The sequence below is a fragment of the Cavia porcellus genome, unplaced genomic scaffold, assembly GCF_034190915.1.
Source record: "Cavia porcellus strain 051 isolate PalLab524CR breed Dunkin Hartley unplaced genomic scaffold, mCavPor4.1 scaffold_12, whole genome shotgun sequence".
NCBI classification, from domain to species: Eukaryota; Metazoa; Chordata; class Mammalia; order Rodentia; family Caviidae; genus Cavia; species Cavia porcellus.
In genome coordinates this window covers 48,211,130-48,225,553 of record NW_026947495.1, presented here as the reverse complement: position 1 = coordinate 48,225,553, position 14,424 = coordinate 48,211,130, and positions in this window count along the sequence as shown.

Genomic DNA, 14,424 nt, shown 5'->3' with positions numbered 1-14,424 from the left:
CTTGGCTACCTACAATTTAACTTATGACCCAACAGAAACTATGAGATAATAGAAGTTTATTGTTTTTAACCACTCAGTTTTGAGTAATTTGTTACATATCAATAGATAACTAATATATTAGGGTAAGATTTTCTCTAGGACATACACATAAGGGAGAATCTCTACATTGTTAGGTACATGCACAACATAGTTCTCTCCAGGTATTCTGTACAAGTTTACACCCCTACCAGCAGCCCTACCTCCACACTAGTGTTAAATGTTTTGTTTTTCACAGACCAACAGATTTTGAGTTTTTAAAAGTGTCATGCAATTTTTCTAATCATATGAATAGTTTTAATCTGCCTTCTTGTCATTTTTATGTAATGTAGATGGGTGTGACCCTATCTGAGTTTTAGGGACCACTGAAACTGCCCCAAACTTTATTTCCAGCTGGTGATACTCAGGAGATAAAATATTAGCATTTGCTCTAGTTATTTGAAAATACTGATATTGCTAAAGAAAATGCTCAGGAATATGCAGGTTCATAGAAAATACTGCAAGGTACTATTTTATTACTGGGACTGGTATATATTTATGGAGTAGCAAAAGCAATATTTAGAAGTGTGGTAGATAATGAGTTGATTAAATTCTTGTTTGCTTTTGTTTTTGTTTTTTGTCTTTTTCGTTTTTATCGGTACTGGGGATCGAACTCACAACTGCCTGCTTTACAAGGCAGGCGCTTATGCCGCTGAGCTAAATCTCCAGCCCCTGATTAGATCCTTGTTTAAAGGAAAAGATAATTTGTATCTCCTGGACCTTTATTGAAAGCCAGTTTGCATCTTAGCATGTAAATCCAATTTGAAGAAGTAGCAAAATTAGGATCTGAATCCTCTTTTAGTAGCTTTTCTAACCCAGTTATACACAAGATCATTTGGGCTGTTGTCACTGGATCCCCACAAAAAAATCATTATGGGGTATACTATAAATTGTATGTAGTTCATTCTTTAATGAACTAAGCATTCACCTGGATTTCTATGACTTCTCTTATTCTCCCTGAACCTACTTGTTATGCCCATTAGCAAAAAGAACTCTAATAATCATAGTAGTTCATGTCAGTGAACATGGTTGAGTCTTGCAGAATTCAGTAGTTAAGTAACAAGAGAGAAATACACTTCTAATTAGTTTGAGAATAGGTCTTGGTCTGAGGTTCAAGCCAGGTCCATTGCCTTTGGTAAGTCACCAAAAGCTAATAAGGCAGCAATACAGGCAACATATGTGCACGGAAACTAACAGTCCTTAGCAGGCTATAAATTTAACTCTGCTGACTCCTCCAATTCCCACAATCTTATTTTTGTAATTGCTTCAAGACTGCATTTAACATTCACAGTACATTTCTGTCTTCATTGTATCAACTGTCAATTATTTTGAATAGAAAAGTGTCAACACAAATTCAGATCCTATTGTCAATAAAAATAATCATAAATTTATTTAAATTGGTAAGTGACATTAAGTGAAATAGATGGTTATACTACAGAATTGCAGTATTTCTGTTAAATATATTTAATGTACTTAGAATGGAGAGAATTCTGAAGGCATAGCTATTTAAATATTAACTTTTTTCTTGGTTTGGTAGAAATTTGGAAGACTGGCTTCTTTTAGCCTTGTTTTAATGTATCTGCAACAAATATGCATTATTTACCTTTTCAACTTTTTTTTTTGTCTATTTCGTGTTTTTTTTTTTTTTTTTATTGGTACCAGGGATCGAATTCACGACTGTCTGCTTGCAAGGCAGGCTCTTATGCTGCTGAGCTAAATCCCCAGCCCCACCTTTTCAACTTTTAAAATGTCACAACCAGGGGGCTGGGGATTTAGCTCAGCGGCATAAGCGCCTGCCTTGTAAGCAGGCAGTCGTGAGTTCGATCCCTGGTACCGATAAAAAAGAAAAAGACAAAAAAAAGAAAAAGACAAATAAAATGTCACAACCAAATGTAAATTTAACTCTTAACTGGTAAGAATATTAAGGATTAAAATTGACGTATGACCTTACATCATAATTGAGATGTAGATTACTTTGATGCATGCTATCTCACTTCAGTTAAGTAGTTTTTTATTATACATATATATTGCAAAAGGAAGACATTTGAATTGCCTATTCTGTGGTTATCTCGCATTTCTTTTTTAAAGTTTTTTTTTTAGATGTTGATTCAGGGAGAAATTTTGATTAGTAAGTAAACTGTGGTAATTCAATTCTTCTTGAGAGAGATTCCTCAAAGCTGGCATATGATACAATTCTGGGTAGTGGCAATGAGGAAAAATCTTATGGGAGACTTCTGGAGCATGGTCTAAGAAAGAATTTATGTCTAAAAAGGACAAATTCTCTTGTCTTTGGCAATGGATGTGGAAGACCATGAAGCTGCTGTGGCATCATTCACTGAAGTGTCAAACCTGAGAGAAGATAAAGGTAACACTGATAATGGGTGTGAGGGATGGGGAAAGATGGAAAAAAACTTGGTTTCTTTTTTAAAATTTTATTTTAAAGGGAAATAAAGTTTCAAGCCAGGGATTTAGCTCAGTGGTGTAAGCGCCTGCCTTGCAAGTATGAGGCTGAGTTTAATCCCTGGTACAAAAAAAAAAAAAAAAAAATCAAAATAAGATAATAGGAAAGTAAAAATGGTTAATACATTGCATGTTGATATCTGTATATTAGTTACTCAGAACACAAAATATAGATATTTAATTGTCCTAGCAATATTAGCACAAATCTTTATTTTTCAATGAATGAAGAGAAATTAGTAATGTAACTATCATATAACTATATATATATATTTTTTGCTTTTCCCTTTTTTCTCTATCATACACATATATTTGCTTTTCCTTTCATTCTTTTCTTCTTCTTTTTCCCCATCCTAGTTTCTCTTCTCTTTTGAACAGTTTCTTCTCATTTCACCATATCTATTGTACATTTTAGATATTATTTACTCTTTCAGCTTCTCATACTAGGGCAACAATATGATGTTTACAAATCTGGGTCTGATTTATTTCACTTACAAGTATGATCTCAAAGTTGCACCCATTTACCTATAAAACCTATGAAAGTCTCCAGTTTATCATTCTTTATGAGTGAATAGTACTCCATTGCACAAAATGACATTTTTTTATCCATTCCTCAATTAATGGAATTTGTGTTGTTTCCAAGATCTACTAAAAATTTCACTGTCATAAACATGGGTGCAAATATATCACTATGGTATGTTGTTTTTCAGTCTTCTGGAATGATAACCCAGCAGGCAAATAGCTGGGTCAAATGGAACTTCTAGACCTAGATTTTCAAGGAGTCCACACTGATTTCCACAGTGATTTTACCAGTCTACACTCCCACCAACAGTGGAGAGGGATTTCTTTTTCTGCACAGCCCCTCCAACATTTTTATTGATTGCCTTCTGGATAATAGCCATTCTTTCCAGGGTGAGATGGAAGTGTTGTTTTAATTTCATGTTGTGGTTTATTTAAATGCCCTGCCAAAGCCTCATGCAGTCATGGAAGCAGCTGTAGCTAGTGTTTGTGATTGGTTTGTTGTCTAGCAGTGGGGTTGGTGGTGTGATTGCTGTAACCACCCAGGGGCAGGGAACCAACACATGACACACAACGTAAGGGAGGAAAAGAGGCATGTTTTCCCCCTTTTGACCTTTCACTCTACTCTAGTTGCTTGTGGCTGCCATGAATGGCTGCCCCTCAGCCATGCCACCCTGTCTTGGAGCCAGCTGAGTATGGACTGAAACCTCCAAAAACTGTAAGATAAATAAACCTATCCTTTCCTAATTTGGGGCATCAGGTATTTTGTCTCAGCAAGGCAAGAAAAGTCACCAAGACACATTTCTCAAATTACCAGTGAACACTTTCTTATGTATTTGTTTTTTGTTTGTATTGATGCCCATTTTTGGATTGAGTCTTTAAATTTGGAAGTTCTGAATTTTTTTTTTTTTTTTTTTTTAGTTCTTTGTTCGCAGTTAAACTTGGTTTCTTGATGACATGAACCATTAACCTTGGAACCACTCTGCCTCTGGATATTTTACTAAGTGTGACAATTCATATTATTTTATAAGCCATTTGTTTTGAATTTTGTTTCAGATGAAAGCATCTTGACATAATCAGGGCTACTGCTTTTAGTTCAGCTATTTAGCTACATGCTACACAGCTCCAGAGAGCTCCATTCATATAGGTCATAAGCCAGCTGCTTTCAAAGATGGGAAAACTAAAACTAGTGCCAGCAATAGTCATTACCACCCAGTTATGTAAACTTTAGGATTCAAGGGTTTGTCTTTGCCCTTCAAAAATAATATTAGCATACTAGCATTTTAATCTTCTGGCTTTTAGATTTGTTCTTTTTTTCTGAACTCTACTCCTTGCTTAACAAAGTTATATATAGGCAGAAAAGGTGAAAACTTCAGAGTTACTTTGGACTTTAATGACAATAAAAGAAAGAAGAATTTTCTGACTTGTCACCTCTTCATGATATTCTTTTAAAATTCCTATAGTTTGCATTCATTTGCAACTTACTTCTGTGACCTCACAAGTTTCAGCTCACCGTCTTATGAGTACCAGTGCCTCACTTTTTCTAGTCATGCTTATAATTCTTTTTTAAAATTATGCCATAAGACATAAAATTTATCTTAATCATTTTAAGTTTATAGTAGCGATAAGAACAGTCACATTGTACAACTTTCACCACGCTCTATCTCTAGGTTTCTTTTCATCATGCAAAATTGAAATGCTCTATCCAGTAAGAACTTCCCATTCCTCATTTTCCCCAGGCCCTGGCAACCACCATTCTACTTTCTGTCTCTCTGGATTTGACATTCTAGGTTACTCATATAAATGGAATGATACAATACTTGACTTTTTCACTTAGCATAATATCCTCATGTTTCATCCATGTTGTAATATGTGATAGGATTTCCTTCCTTTCACAGACTAATACTCATTTTATTACATAAAACATCAGACAACATCAGATGCTTCTATCCTTGGTACTTTATTTTACTGTGACTATGGGGGTATAACTATCGCTTAGAGACTCTTTTCAATACATTTTGGTATATTATCTAAATTTATAATTTCTGTATCTAAGGATAGTTCTCCTTTTAAATATTAAGGAACCATAATACTATTTTCTATAGCTGCACCATTTGCATTTGCACCAACAAGGCACAGAAATTCAATTTCTCTGTTATTCACTAGCATTTTCTTTTATAGTAGCCATACTAGTAAGTATAAGATGATACCACTGTAGTTTTGATTTTCATTCCCCTAATGATTAGTAATTTTAGCATTAAAATGTGCTTATTACCCACTTGATGTCTTAGAAAAAATGTCTATTCAGTTCCTTTTCCTGTTTTTAAATCAGGTTGCTTGCTTTTTGTTGTTGTTGTTGAATTATAGACGTTTTTATATATTCTGGATATTAACCTTTATCAGATGCATGTATGATTTGTGAATATTTCTCCCATTCCATGAGCTATTTTTCCTGCTCTTTGTATCCCTCTGATACATGGAAGTTTTCAGTTTATTTTTTTTTTCTTTTGGTGCATGTAGTTTTCTTACTATATCCAAGAAATCATTTCAAACCCAATGCCATAATGAAGTGCTGAATGTTTTCTACTAAGAGTTTTATAGTGTTTAGTTCTTTTAGATCCATTTTGAATTAATTTTTGGATATAATGTAAAGTAAGGGTCCAACTTCTTGTATGTGAATTATCTAGCATTCACTACTCCACATGACTCCTTTCTCTGTTGAATGAGCTATTTGATCATACATGTGAAGATCTATTTCTAGATTCTCTGTTCATAGGTCTAGAAGTCTTGTCTTAATGCTAATGCCATTTTATATAATGTTTGGAAATCAACCTACTCATCCCACCTTGATCTACCACACTCCTATCTTGGTTTTCTTCTTAAAGCCAGATCTAAGTCTACTAGTTTCATGCTCGACTTTTTTTGACAGTGTCTCATTATGTAGTTCAGGCTGGCCTGGACTCATTATGTAGCCGAGGCTGGCCTTGAACTTGTGGTGATTCTCCTGCGTCAGCCTCCTGAGTTTTGGGATTATAGGCATGTGCTTCCATGCCCAGTCTCAAAATGTATTTGTAGCATTAAACATTCTTTAGATATGGCTATGAGCTTCTTCACCTTTCTTCTTACTACAATCCCATTTACTTTTCCCTACACAGGGTGCTTATCTGACAAAAGTATTAGTGTACAATATACACTTTTCTTCCAACTTCCAAATTCTACACATCTATGCCTTCCTCTGTTGTCCTCACCATTTTCCACTTTCCAGTAGTAGTTACTGTTTTTTCTCCAAAATTCTATGGCATGTTATTACTATGAGATACTTTATGACATTATATCAAAATAAATTATTATATCATGCTGCTTCTATTCAGCCAATGTAGAACTTTGTAGTAGCCCTTCAAAGCATAATTTCTTTATGCTTGCTTGCTCAGATTTATCACAGTTGTCTATTACAGTTACACAGAGGAAATGGGGTTATGTATGTGGTACTGTAAGACTTTTATGTGTAGGATTTTATTTAATCTTCAAAACAGCCCACAAGGTGAGTATTACTATTAGTCTTACTTTACATAGAATGAAACCAACGTTTATAAAAATGTTTGCTTACACAGATAGTTAAAGATCAGAAGCAGAATTCAGACTCACAGTCAGCTGACTACAAGTGAATGCTGATAGCACTAGTCTATGAAGCCACTCAAAAGGGTTGATTGGGCCAGGTACACACTTGTAATTCCAGCTATTCAGGAGACTGAAGCAGGAAGATCACAAGTTCAAAGCCAGTCTGAACAGTCTAGCAATATCCTTTCTGCAAATGGCATAAAAAGCATTGAGGATAGGACTCAGTAGTAGAGTACCCCTGGGTTCAGTCTCCAGGACCAAAAAAAAGGGATGCTGTGGCAGTGAAATTTAATAGAACCTGGAGACTCACATACATTTGTCTAGGCCTAAAATTATTTTTATTGGGGCCTCAATGTTTATCAGATTCATGGTTACTAATGAGATGTATCAACCTCAATAGCTAATAAATCATAATACCAACTAAATTTTAATAAGAAATTCTTTCCAGTGACCATGGAACCACATCCTGATTTCCAGTGTCATGATAGCTGGGAAAGAAAATGATCACCTGAACGATCTTGAGTGAACATCCAATCAACATAGAATAATGAAATTGAGGACATTACTAATGTCAAGTGAAAAAGTCCACAATACCAAACCACATCAAAACCTCTATTTATGTCTGACAGGTCATAGGACTCTTTTTGGACATTCCATGTGAAATAGCATACCTTACCCCAAAAAATTTCCCTTTTGCTTAGTTTCATGGTATGTGTCCCCATTATTTTGTTACTTTAAAAAATGAAGTATCTTACCTTTATCAGTTGTCACAATTTCCAGCTCAACTCCTTTAAAGTTATATCCAGCCTCTAATTTGGAATTATGCATATATCCAAACTCGTAGGTTCATTGGCATCCTTTTGGTGTGCACGTAGAAATTTCTGCCATTTTGCATAGATTTAATTTTCTTCTATCAAAGTTCTCGTGAGCGGTTAGAATTCTTAATCTCTTTATATCACTTTTGCCTGACATAATTTCTCAAAAGATTATGTTGCATACATTTTAAAACATGTATCATTTAATATAATGTCTATATAATTTTTTAATGTCTATATTTTTAAAATACCCAATAAAATTAAGCCAATAAAGTCTTCAAATTAAGGAAGACATTCAAAAGAATGATCTACACATTCTGAAAGCTGGGGCTGGGGATTTAGCTCAGCAGCATAAGCACCTGCCTTACACATTCTGAAGGCAATGTCAAACCTGGGCTCTAAACATCTTGTTATATGCTGAAAGAAATATGTGACTTTCTTAAATGACTGCTTTCAAAAGGCTCTCTGAAAAAATGAAAGAGGAGGGAAAGAGGAGAGAGGTGAGAGAGGATGTTTCATGGAATATACAGACATTTATGATCATATTTTGAAGCTTACTATTGTTTTGATAGAGTACACCTGTTTCCTGGGGCATGTTGAAAAGGCTCACATCTACGAAAAGGACTTCAATAAAAGATTCCAGGTGAATTCAGTAGGTGAAAAAGTGGATTAATATAAAGTGAGACTTTGGTGTAATTCTCTGGATTGCTTCTCTCTGCTAACTTTGATCTAAATCCCTTAAAAAGAGAACAAAATCTACCATCTGGTAAAATCATTAATGCCAAAAAATCAAAGCCTTGAATCTTTCCATTTTCCTCTACTCATGGTAGGATTGTATTTACTCTGCCCCTTGAAGTTGAATGGGGCTGTATGACAAGTTAGTTCTGGCCCAAGAGTTCTGAATGCATGTATCGTGAGTCTATTCCTGGGCAAGCATTTGATTGCTGTCTTTTTTTTTTTTTAAGTGCAGCATTGTTGGTGTTCAAATGACTTCTATTCTGTTAGGATAGGTCCTGGATTAGGTATGATGAATAGTGTTCCCTCCAATTCATAATGGACATTTGGTGTAAGAAATAAATCTATTGTTTTAAATCACTGAGGTATTAGAATTCATGTAATTGCATCATATCCTAGGGTGTACTAACTGGCACAGACTGGCTACCAAAGCAATGGACTAGGAGGGAAAAAAAAGACCTTATAAAATTTAATATACTACTGTTCTAAATTCCATCTGTTTTAGTTATTTTTTGTGCAGTTGAGACAAAATACAAAACATCCAAATTTAAAGAAAGAAAAGTTTACTTAGCTCACAGTTTTTAAAGGTTTCAGTTCATAACTGACTGGCTCCAAGACAGAGTGGTATGGCTGAGGGGCATCACAGAGGAGAAATAATTCATGGCAAGCAGGAGGCAGCCAGGTAGCAAGCTACAAATGACAAGTGACAAGCAATAGCCTTCTTTCTGTATCTTATGGTTTATCCACTCACACCCCTAATCCTAACATCACACCATAAATCAGTCCCATCCTCACATCCATGATCCAAATAGCACAACCCTAGAATCAGCCACCACTAAAAAGTCCTTATCTATGACTGCATGAGGCTTTGGAAGGACATCTCATACAAGCCATATCACTATCACCACACCTAAAAAAACTACAGTGCATAATAGAAGAACATATGATAAAAGGTGGGGAGGATTTTGAAAAGCAAGTTGATCAAATTAAGAGTAATTGTCATGGTCAGGAAAGATTGCGATATATTTTACCCTAGGTTCAAAAAAAATAGAGGAGTTGGAGTACCTTTTGATCCAATGTCCTTAGAGCTGTTGCAGATTTGTATAGCTATGTTCTTTGCTATTACAAACACTCAAGAAGTGATCTACAGAAAATTAGCAGGTATGGTAGACTTTATCAGTACAAATTTTTCTTCTGAAATTACACTAGAAGAAAGAGCAAAATAAACCTAAAGCATAGAGAAGGAAATAAAGATAAATTAGAGAATACAAAAGAATAGCAAAAAAATTTTAAAACCTGCTTCTTTGAAAAGATCAACAAAATGCAAAGTATTAGGATGATAAAATTTATAAATTACTGAAGTCAAGAATGAAACTTCATAGTACTTACCTCATGAAAATGAATTACAAGTGCATATGAAGAACAAGTAAAAGCCAATAAATTAGGTAAGTGGGTGATAATGGACAATCCTAGAAGACAGAAAATATTGCAACTGACTCAGAAAAAAAGAGATAAGCTGAACAGACTTATAACAAGCAAAGGAAGAGACTGAATTAATAAGAATTTTTAAAAGAACATCATAAAGAAAAGCCCAAATCAAAATATCTTCACTACTGTATTCTCTCAAACATTTAAATAATAGCAATTCTTCATGACTGATTTTAAAAAAAAATACTGGCCAACACATTGGTTTTTTTTTTGGCCAACACATTTTATGAACCCAGTATTACCACAATATTGAAAGACATCACAAAGAAAGAAAGTTAGAAACCAATATTTCCTATGACTATCGATGCAAAAATCATCAATAAAAATATGAACTTTATGTAAAGTTTTTGAACTGTATATAAAAAGAATTATTGGGCTGGTAGGGAAGAGGATACAGCTCAGTGGTATAACACTTGCCTAGCATGCATAAGGCCCTTGTTCAATTCTCAGCACCAAAAAATAAAAAAATTTATAAACCATGACCAAACAGGACTTATCTCTGGAAAATAAGGTTATTTTTTTAATATCAAAAAATCAATTACCTTAGTATGCTATATCAGTCAGGGCTATGGCTCAGTGGCACTGCATGTGCCTGGCAAGTGTGATGTCATGAATTTGATCTTCAGTAAAAACAAAATAACATAACAGAAATTCCATGATCATTTCAACAAAGTCATCTAGATAAAGTAGACTGGATAATACCAAACTGAATGGTGGGAAACTCTGCTTCCACCTAAATATAATCAAGGAGTAAACAAGATGTCCATTCCCATAATTCCTGCTAAACATTATGGTCAAGGGTGTAGCCAGGGCAACTAGGAAAGAAAAATAAATGAAAGACATTTGGTCTAGAAAGAAGTAAAACAGTTATTGGGTAGCCCCTTCTACAAGTGGTTCACCAATTAAATGTTACCATATTTTGGGTTGTTTACCTCTCCTTCTGAAATTGGATGCCAGGTTCTCATATTGAAAAAGAACTGAATTAAATAAGTGAAAAACAGTGGCAAAATTTACTTGAAAAAGGAAGTGAAGAGAGGGAAAAACTGGCTCTACAGAGTAAACTTGGACTGAGTAAAAGAGGAAAAAAGATTAAAGTATACCCTGGAGAAAGCAGGGCACACTTTCATGAGGAAAGCCACCACAGCAAGCTTTTCTTGGCATCTGTGTCCTTTTCTACTGTCCAAATGTCAAGGAGACCTGCAAGAACTTCTGCACACAAGTTCCACAGAGCTGGGATCCCACACCTCAGGCTGATAACAGGTCCAGGTCATCCTACTGAAAACCTGCTCAAGTTTGTGACAAATCCACATGCAGCTCTGGGAACTGTTCTGCCCGTGTGTTCCAGAGCTGGGATCTTGTAATTAACAGGTCACACCTACTTCTCCAGGCAGTTTTGCCATACCCTATCTCTCACTACAGATGATGTGATCTTATAAAAAGTTCTAAAGAATCTACACAAAACTACTATAATTAAGAAGTTTTCCAAGTTCACAGGATATAAAAATAAACAACTGCATTTATGCATGCTAACAATTAAAAATCTGAAATGAGACTAAAATAATTTCATTGGTAATAGTATCAAAAAGAATATAATATTTAGAAATAAAAATGTAAAGCTTGTGTTCTGAAATCTATAAAACATTGTGGAGAGAAATTAGAGAAAAATAAATGGAATGAAATACCATTCTGATGGATTGAAAGATTTTAAAGCTATAATGAATCCTCAAATTTATCTATGGATACAATACAACCCATATCAAAATCTCATATGACTTTTTCATGAAAATTGACAAATTGTTCCCAAATTTCATACTGAAGTGAAGAGACTAAGATAGAAAAATCATATTTGTGATCTTTGGAATGTCACAATTATCAATTTATAGACAGAAATATTAATCAGTGAAACCAAATTAAGAGTCCATAAGTAAGTCATCATCTTTAAATACAGTTGATTTTGAAAATGACATTAAGACAATTCAATGAGAAACAAATGAACTGGGATAAATGGATATCATATGCCACAGAATAAAGTTGAACCTCATCCTTATACCACACATAAAATTTAATCCAAGACGATCACATACATAAATGGAAACAGTAAAACCAGATAACTGCTGGGAGAATGCACCAAAGAAAACCTTTGTGACCTTGTGTTATGGTGAATCCTTCTTATATACTATGCCAAAGCACAAATGACAAAAGAGCAAAAAATATATATTGAATTTTATGAGATTCCACTTCAGAACTACTAGGACGGCTATAACCAACGAGACAAGTGTTAGTGAGGACATGAAGAAATTGGAATATACTGCTATAACCAACGAGACAAGTGTTTGTGAGGACATGAAGAAATTGGAATATACTGCCAATTAGATTGTAAAACACTATAGCCATTTTGAAAAACATGTTGGCAATGATTCAAAATGTTAAGTTTATAGTTACCTTATGCCCAGATATTTCACTTCTAGGGTGTTCTTGAGGAACTGAAAACATTTACCCATAACTTTGTACAAAAATGTTTATGGCAGCATTATTCAAAACAGCTAGAATTAGAAAATAATCCACATTCTATTAACTAGTGAAAAGACAAAATATGACATATTTATATAATAAAATGTTATTTGGCAATAAAAAGGAGTAAACAAATTCTGTAATATGCAAAAACCTGAAAATATACTAAATGAAAAACCCAATCCCAAACAACTATATACTATATGATTTTATTTAAATAAAATGGCTAGAACAGCCAAAGCTCTAAGAATAGCAAGTGAATTAGCATTTTCATAGACTATGGGATAGTTACTGCTAATAAATATGGGCTTTCTTTTGTAGTAGTGTTCTAAAGTGCTCTAATTCTAGACAGAGTTATACAACTCCGTGACTATATTAAAAACTACACAATTTTATATTTCTAGTTGATGAGCTATATAAATATTATGTCAAGATACTAAAAAGAAGACTCATGATGTAATTGTTGTAGATGTAAACAAAGGTAATCTAAGGACATATGCCTAAGAAACTAGGAAATCATAAGGCAGATGAAGAGTATTAAAGACAAACCAGGCGGAGTCTATACCTGTTTTAGGTTGCATGGATAGGATTCTATCTCCTGGGATGATTATCCTAGATAAACGAAGGTGAATAAGATTTGTTTAAACAATAAATCCTTTTGACAATTCAGAAACACTGATTTCATAATCAACTCCAAGGAGGAATATAACAGATGAATTTATATTTTAGAAAAACAAATGTCTGAGTACTTTAGACAAAAGAATTTAACTGGGAATTTAACTGTGAATGTAACTTAACTTTGAATTTGTATTACCTTTGGACTTTAATTTTTAAGGAGCATTAGCATTAGTTGCTTAATTTCACCTTATGAATGTCATAAAAAGGAGTAGTTTGTGTTCTTATTTTGTTCATTTTGTTGCTGGAAATTTTAATTTAGTTATTTAATCTTATTGCAGAACCTATCAAGAACAAATTTAAATAATTAGTCTGCAATAATTTAGAATGAGGATGAGACTGGGAAGTAATTATTCTGCTTTGGTCACAGAATGGCCCTAGAATTAATTTAATTAATGTACTTTCTGTTTCATGTTAGAGTTTTCTGCGGGCAAATTTAACATTGACCTCTGTTGATTAAAAACAACAGGATTTGATTGATTTAAGGAAAGACGGTAGTAAGACAGTGCCAAAACTGCACCTTCGCACCATCGTCTCAGAAGATGCCTACATGCCCGATTGGCCTTGCTCAATGAATTAAGTGAAGAAAATGTTGCAGAATTTTGAGTGTTAGGTTTGTGTTTCAGGAAAGGTCTGATCAGTGTAACATTTTTATTCTTCCCACCGTATATTCACTTTCTCTCTCTCTCTGATAGGTAGATTTAGGTCAAGAGACTGGGCTCATTCAATTTGGTCTCCTCCAATATCCACTGCCAGTGAGATCATGTGCTCTGGTTGATTTGGGCTCTGCAGTGAATCAGGCAGAAAAACCTGTTGGAAGCTACAGTTTTTCTACAATTACTGGAAAGACAGAGATATGCTTCCTTCTGGGATTCAAAAGCAGAAAGCCCATTACTGTGCGTCTCAATTGTGTATCCGTGTTTCTAGCTTAGAATTTTTAGTCTAAAAAGTATTTAGATCTCTGTCTATTGTGTCCTTTGCCTCTCTTCAGTGATCATGTGTTTCAGGTGGGAAGACAGATGCTGTGACTGGCTTCCTCAAACTGTGTTACAGGTAGCCAAAGCCTGTCAGCTAATACCATACTATGAAGTCAGGGAAGACCTATTCATGAGACAATCCTTAGTATAAGTCTAGAAAAATTAGTATAAGTCAAAAAAGAGAATTTTAGATAAAGGGACATATCCTCATGATGAGTTCAAGAGATTAAAAAATTAGGTATAGCTAGAACCAAGCATGAGAGAAGCAGTAAAGCAAAGTGAGTGTGCAGAGACCAGGACATAGCAGCTGCATCAGTTAAGAAAGGGTTCTGGCCTACTTAGAGGAAAGAAGGAAAGGAGAGAGGAAGGGAGGGAGGAAGGGAATAAAGGAAGAAATGAAGGAGGGGGTATAGGGTATGGAAAGAAAGAAAGGGAGGGAAGAAGGAGAAATCATTGGGAAGAATATAGTTTAGCTGATCAGATCCAGTTAGCTGCTGAGAAGCAGGTGGGGGAAATATGGGAAATAGGACAGTTCTCTGGATCTCAGTAGCAGG